Here is a 6,740-nt window from a genome sequence, read left to right as displayed (position 1 = left end):
AGTGGGGTGCCATTTCCTTCTACACAGGAAAACAGTGGGCAGTTTCAAAGCCCTGAAAGGGCGAGGGTGGGGCTGGGGAGCGGGTAAGCTAAGGTTCCGCAAGAAGTCTGTGCCCCTGCCAGGGGAAACAGGCAAGTCTGTGCCCCTTGCCACACCCCTGCCCACCAGCTGAACTGACTGCCAAGGAGAAGTTTGTGGTTAAAAGGGCAGCAGGAAAGCTTTTCCTGGGGTTTCCACAGCCTCATTAGCATACAAGTGACTGCCCCTGCTTTGTGCTATAAAGGCCACTCCCATGACACACAGGGAAGAGGTTCAGTTAACCAGTTCCTAATAACCAAATCCATAGCCAGCGCAGAAATCCTCCCGGAACCTGGGACCTTTTTAAAGTGGCAAGAGCAGCCTCTTCTCTAGCATCAGCCGCAGAGCTCGGGACGCCAGCATGAGGCTCCATCACCTGCTCCTCGCGCTCCTCTTCCTGGTCCTGTCTGCTGGGTCAGGTGAGCTCGTGGGAGCCCCAGGGGGAGCCGTGGGCTCTCTCTCCTGTTTCTACCTCCTTCTATCCTGCTACCCCCATCTACACGTGGTCAGACTAAACCCACCATATTTGGTGCTTCTGAGAAGCCAGCGCTGAGTCCTCAGTAGCAAGAGGGTTCTGAGAACCGCCCTGCAAAATTCCAGGTTGTTTCTAAGCCACTCTAGCGAGTCAAGCTTCTGAGCCCGTCTCCTCATTGGTTTCATGAGGAGGAAACAGAAGTTGCCTCTGTTAAGTGACTCTCCTTTTTTCTTTTTCATAAAAGCAAGAAATTTGATTTTGTCCCATGACAGAAGTACAGAATGTCTCTTTTTAAATCATTCTATTTGAAGGGTGGTGGCTCTGGGTGACCAGACAAGTCCAGAGGAGAGTCAGGCTGAGCCTGGGCTTCAGGAGCTCCCTTTGGGATGCTCCGTGCTGAGTCTCCTCAGCAGGAAGGTCCTCCAGGACACGTCACTGATGATGCAACCCCCGCTCCACAGCTGGGAGGCAGCACATCCAAAGCAGTGTGCAGGATAGGCTGTCTGAGTTTAATCTTACCCTTGATATTTCCGGAAATGGGATGAAAATATGTAGGAAGGAAGGAGGAAGGGAGGGAGAGAGGGAGAGGCTGCGTAGACTGAGACCTGAGACAACTGATTAGATGTCAAAATCAAGGTGAAAAGGCCTTGCTTGATCAGTGTTCTTTAAGACTAATCCAACTCTTAGCCCAGTGGCAGGGAGAGAGGACGGGGGTGTAAGGAGTGTGGCCCAGGTTCTATCCCTGGACGGGGAACTAGAGAGGGACCAAAGGTGCCTTGTGGTCAAGAGGAAAAAGGCGTGTGAGGAAGACGGGAAGGCCTCTGGTCGGGAGGAAACCACAAAGGGAGGAGGAGAGGGGCTGACTCGCACCAGCGCTGAGAGCGTTCTGAGTCAGTAGAGACGATGATACAAAACTTTTTTTTCTGAACCATTGTCACTGTCAGCTGTAAGTTGCTTTGAGAGTAAGTTCTCTTTAAACAGTCCTTACACTTTCAGCTGCATCTTTTCCTCCTATCTCAGCTGCACTACTTGACTGACTCCATGAGTTTGAAAAGTAAACAGTGAAAATAGAACCTACGGGCCGCTTCTGACTCCTGGTGAGAAGGTGGATGTAGCAGAGCTTCCCGGTCTTTGCCCTCGTGGTGGACACAACCAGGGTCCTCACACCCCAGTCCCTCAGCCTCTGGTTCTGGAAATGTGAGGGTCCACTAGAGCCTGGGCAGGGCCAGTGTCTGTCTGGAAGCTGGTCATCGAGGTCCTGGATTCACATCTTGTTGTCACGAGGCCATGTCCGCATCTCAGCACAGAAAGCCCCAGGGCCTCGCTCAGAGGGGACACAGCTGGCCTTCTCGAGATGCCGCTTTCCTGCTGACATGTTTTTCCCTCTTCATTCTCTTTTTAGGATTTACTCAAGGAGTAAGAAATTTTGTAACCTGCCGTATAAATAGAGGCTTCTGTGTGCCGATCAGGTGCCCTGGACACAGGAGACAGATTGGCACCTGTTTAGCGCCCCGAATAAAATGCTGCAGGTAGTGGTAAAAGAAGGCGAAGATGCGGCCGGGACCGATGCGGAGACTGAAACTGCGCCCTTCGACAGAACGTCTAAAATTTAAACCAGAATAAATTTTGTTCAAAGTTAAAGAATCTTGCCCACTGGTCACTGAGGTTGTTGTGTGGTTTCTGATCCCAGGCGAATTCTGAAATCCCTGAGGATGCTCTCTGAGCTCCCCATGCGGACCATCGGGGAATTGTGTTGGGGTGCTCTGTGCTCCCAGGGGTGTGACCCCCCGTTCCTTGGGGTCCTGACCTTCCCCAGCCCCTATGTCTGCTGTCCTTCCTGCTTCCCAGCCCAGGGCATCCTGACGTGCCCCGCGTCTCTCCTCAAACATGCACACCAGGGGTCCAGAATCACCAGCACACCAGTCCCATAGGAAAGCCCCCGCCCCCGCTCCAGGAGGAAACCCCCCTCCTCTGTCCCCCTGCAGCCCTCACTTCCATTCGGTTTGTGCTCCTTACTTCTGCCTTGTGCGCATGTGGATACACTTCCGATTCCCTTTTGGGCTGTAAGATCTCTATAGGCATGGATTGTCCTATTCCTGTAAGTGCTGGGCATTGAGATGAGACATTGCTTCACAAATTGTCATCAACTGAATGACAGAGTTGACATGGACAAAGCATGTCTCTCTGTGTGTACATGATATGATGCAATTAGATGCTATGGAAAAACAAGTCCTGTGGAAAGCACAGTTCAGTGAAGACAACACAGCACAGGACACAGAGACCGCAGGGGGCAGGGCGAGCATGCTGACCTCAGCCTGCTTGCAGTTTCTTCAGAGGGTTTGCTAGTTAAACCAAGAGCCTTGCTGGTGCACACTGTATGTATGAGCAGTTCTCTGGTCTTTGCACTAACGCTTCCCTCAGTGCAAGCTGAGGTCACCAAGGGGATGGTGTTAGGAGACAGGGCCTTTGGGAGGTGATTTGGTCATGAGGGTGGGACCCTCCTGGGTGGAATGAGGGCCTTTATGAAAGAGACCCCAGAGAGATGGCCCACCCCTTGTGCCCTCTGAGGACACAGGGAGACCGCTGTCCGCCAGCCACCTGCTCTGTCCTGATCGTGGAGCTCCCAGCCTCCAAAACTGAGAAGTAAGGGTCTGTTGTTAGTAAGCCACCTATTACAATACCACATGTAAAATAGATAGCCAGCATGGATTTGCTGTGTGACTCAGGGAACTCAAACAGGGGCTCTGAGACCAGCTAGAAAGGTGGGATGGGGAAGGAGATGGTACGAAGTTCAAGAGGGAGGGGACATGAGTGAACCCATGGATGATTCTTGTTTTTCTATGACAGAAAGCCACGAAAATCTGTAAAGCAATCATCCTTCAGTTAAAAAGCAAAGTGCAAAGAAAGAGCCACCTGGCCTATGGTGTTTCTGTTTCAGTAGCCTGAAAGGGCAGTCACATGACAAGTGAGAATTACAGCACAGGTGAATTAAGGTACCTAATCATTTGGCCTTAAGATAGGGAAATGATGTGGAGTATCTGGCTGTGCACAATGCCATCTCATTACAAGGAGCCTTAGATGTGGAGGAGGGACGCAGACCAGTGTCAGAGATGCACGCTGAGAGGCTAAACCAGCCTCTCATAAGCTCACACTGATGTGGAGAGGCCATAAGCCAAGGAGGGCAAGCAGCTTCTAAGCGTGAGAAGGAAGGAAGCCTCCAGAAGGAACGGCATCCTGCTAACACAGTGATTTGAAGCCAAAGAGACCCATTTGGGACTTTGGATCCTCAGAACCACAATAACAAGTATGTGTTCCTTGAAGCCACATAGCTTGTGGCAATTTGCTACAGCGGCAACAGGAAATCAATACAGCAGTAGCTTAAAATCATGCCTTGAGCCTAAAATTAGCAGCTCAAAAGAGACAAACCTGTGTATGTTTAATGGAGGAAAAAAATGATAATAGCTGTCAACATTTTACTCAACTTTATATTTCTTTCTTCATAGAAATGCCCATGGTACATCTGCCAACTCTTCTTCATCTCGAAGGTTGTATTTGGGACTCAGTCTTACACCTCATATATCTTGTATCCCTTTTATCCTTTATTTTTAGTTTGTTTTATTATCATGGAACGTTTATCTGCCATAAAGTGTGGTTTGGTGGTACTGTTTATATTAAATTTTGATCATATTCTTTGTTGGGATTTCAGTTTTTAATTTCTATTTAATTTTAAGTTGTATTCTTGTATCTGTTGATGTTTTACTGCCATAACATTTCTGGGTGTCATGTTGGACTCATGCATGGGAGGAATGCTCGTGTCATTTCAGCACTGGGAAGATGATGGCTTTCCCATGTCACTCTTGAGCCAAATGGGCTCATGCTCTGGTCCAAGGCCAGCCTTTCCACCTGGGTCCTGGGTCTCTTCTCATGCTTACTCAAGGGTGAGACCCAAACTGTCTCTACCTCTTGCCCCCATCTAGTGCAGCTACAAAAACTAAAAGCAGGGACTTCCCTGGTGGTCCAGTGGTTAAAACTCCAGCTGCCAATGCAAGGGGCATGGGTTCATCCCTGGACAGGGAACTAAGATCTCATATGCTACAGTTCAGTTCAGTTTCCCAGTCACATCTGAGTCTTTGCAACCCCAGGGACTGCAGCATGCCAGGCCTCCCTGTCCATCAACAACTCCTAGAGGTTACTCAAACTCATGTCCATCAAGTTAGTGATGCCATCCAACCATCTCATCCTCTGTCATCCCTTTCTCCTCCCACCTTCAATCTTTCCCAGCATCAGGGTCTTTTCAAATGAGTCACTTCTTCCCATGAGGTGGCCAAAGTATTGGAGTTTCAGCTTCAGCATCTGTCCTTCCAATGAATATTCAGGACGGATTTCCTTTAGGATGGACTGGTTGGATCTCATTGCAGTCCAAGGGACTCTCAAGAGACTTCTCCAACACCACAGTTCAATAGCATCAATCCTTCCATGCTCAGCTTTCTTTATAGTCCAACTCTCACATCCATACATGACTACAGGAAAAACCATAGCTTTGACTAGATGGACCTTTGTTGACAAAGTAATGTCTCTGCTTTTTAATAAGTTGTCTAGGTTGGTCATAGCTTTTCTTACAAGGAGCTAGCGTCTTTTAATTTCATGGCTGCAATCACCATCTGCAGTGATTTTCGAGGCTAAAAAATAAAGTCATCTATTGCTTCCACTGTTTCCCCATCTATTTGCCATGAAATGATGATATCAGATTCCATGATCTCATTTTTTGAATGTCAAGTTTTAAGTCAGCTTTTTCCACTCTCCGCTTTCAGCTTCATCAAGAGGCTCTTTAGTTCCTCTTCACTTTCTGCCATAAGGATGGTATCATCTGCAATCTGAACTTATTGATATTTCTCCCAGCAATCCTGATCCAGATTGTGTTTCCTCCAGTCTGGCATTTCTCATGATGAACTCTGCACAGAAGTTAATAAGCAGGGTGACAATATACAGCCTTGACTTACTACTTTCCCAGTTGGAACCAATCTGTTTTTCCATGTCTGGTTCTAAGTGTTGCTTCTTGAGCTGCATACAGGTTTTGCAGGAGGCAGGTCAGGTGGTCCATCTCCTTCAGAATTTTCCACAGTTTATTGTGATCCACACAGTCAAAGGCTTGAGCATAGTCGATGAAGCAGAAGTATATGTTTTCTGGAAATGTCTTGCTTTTTCTATGGTCCAACAGATGTTAGCAATTTGATCTCTTGTTCCACTGCCTTTTCTAAATCTAGCTTGTACATATGGAAGCTCTCAGTTCATGTACTGTTGAAGCCCAGCTTGGAGGATTTTGAGCCCTACTTGGCTAGCAATCAACAGTCTGCATTAATAACTAAGTTTCTTCTTTTCAGAAGACTAACCTATTATGCTGGATAAGGTAATGGCACCCTACTCCAGTACTCTTGCCTGGAAAATCCCAAGGAGCCTGGTGGGCTGCAGCCCATGGGGTCCCTAGAGTCAGACACGACTGAGCGATTTCATTTTCACTTTTCACTTTCCTGCATTGGAGAAGGAAATGGCAACCCACTCCAGTGTTCTTGCCTGGAGAATCCCAGGGACGGGGGAGCCTGGTGGGCTGCCATCTATGGGGTCGCACAGAGCCGGACATGACTGAAGTGACTTAGCAGCAGCAACCTATTATACAAACTACATCTGTACCTGTTGCCCTCTAACTCTGCAGGAGCCACACTCTGCATCAATGATTCTTTAACTTATTCTAGCCATGTCCTTATACTTACCTTTATGGCATCATAAACCTCCCCTTGTAGTTTGGTACCTCTCTTTGCTCTATTTTAACCTCATCTTGATGCTTAACTTTATGGTGCACTCTCTTTGGAAGCCACTCTGTAGTGGTTTGCTTTCCCCCTTTTGTATTACAAGAAGAAAGTCACCAGGAAATCCCCAAAGGACAATGAACCCAACCACCGGGACCAACTGCCAGACCCAAATACCTAGCTACCTGACAGTGGCCTAGTGACTATTTCCAAACAGTGCAAAAAGAGAGAATTCAGGACCCCTACGCCTTTTATCCTGTATTCCAAACCCTGACTGTGAGCCCCGACTGTTTGATCCCCTGGATTCCCAATGGAGGGGAGACAGGCTCCTTGAGGCAGGAACCTATTGTGTTCTCCCTTCTGCCGGCTTAAGGGTTAAATCC

General features: G+C 48.1%; 1 long non-coding RNA gene across 1 annotated transcript; it reads left to right on the top strand.

Moving 5' to 3' along the window:
- The first annotated feature begins 284 nt into the window (after positions 1 to 284).
- LOC113889401 lies at positions 285 to 2,209 on the top strand. The gene is made up of 2 exons (XR_003510248.1): positions 285 to 497; positions 1,956 to 2,209. It is a non-coding gene; the product is annotated as an uncharacterized LOC113889401 (long non-coding RNA).
- The last annotated feature ends 4,531 nt before the right edge of the window (positions 2,210 to 6,740 follow it).

The sequence above is a fragment of the Bos indicus x Bos taurus genome, unplaced genomic scaffold (genome assembly GCF_003369695.1).
Source record: "Bos indicus x Bos taurus breed Angus x Brahman F1 hybrid unplaced genomic scaffold, Bos_hybrid_MaternalHap_v2.0 tig00011944_arrow_arrow_obj, whole genome shotgun sequence".
In the NCBI taxonomy this organism is placed as follows: Eukaryota; Metazoa; Chordata; class Mammalia; order Artiodactyla; family Bovidae; genus Bos; species Bos indicus x Bos taurus.
Note: the sequence above shows the minus strand (reverse complement) of the source record. Positions and strands in the feature narration are given on the sequence as shown.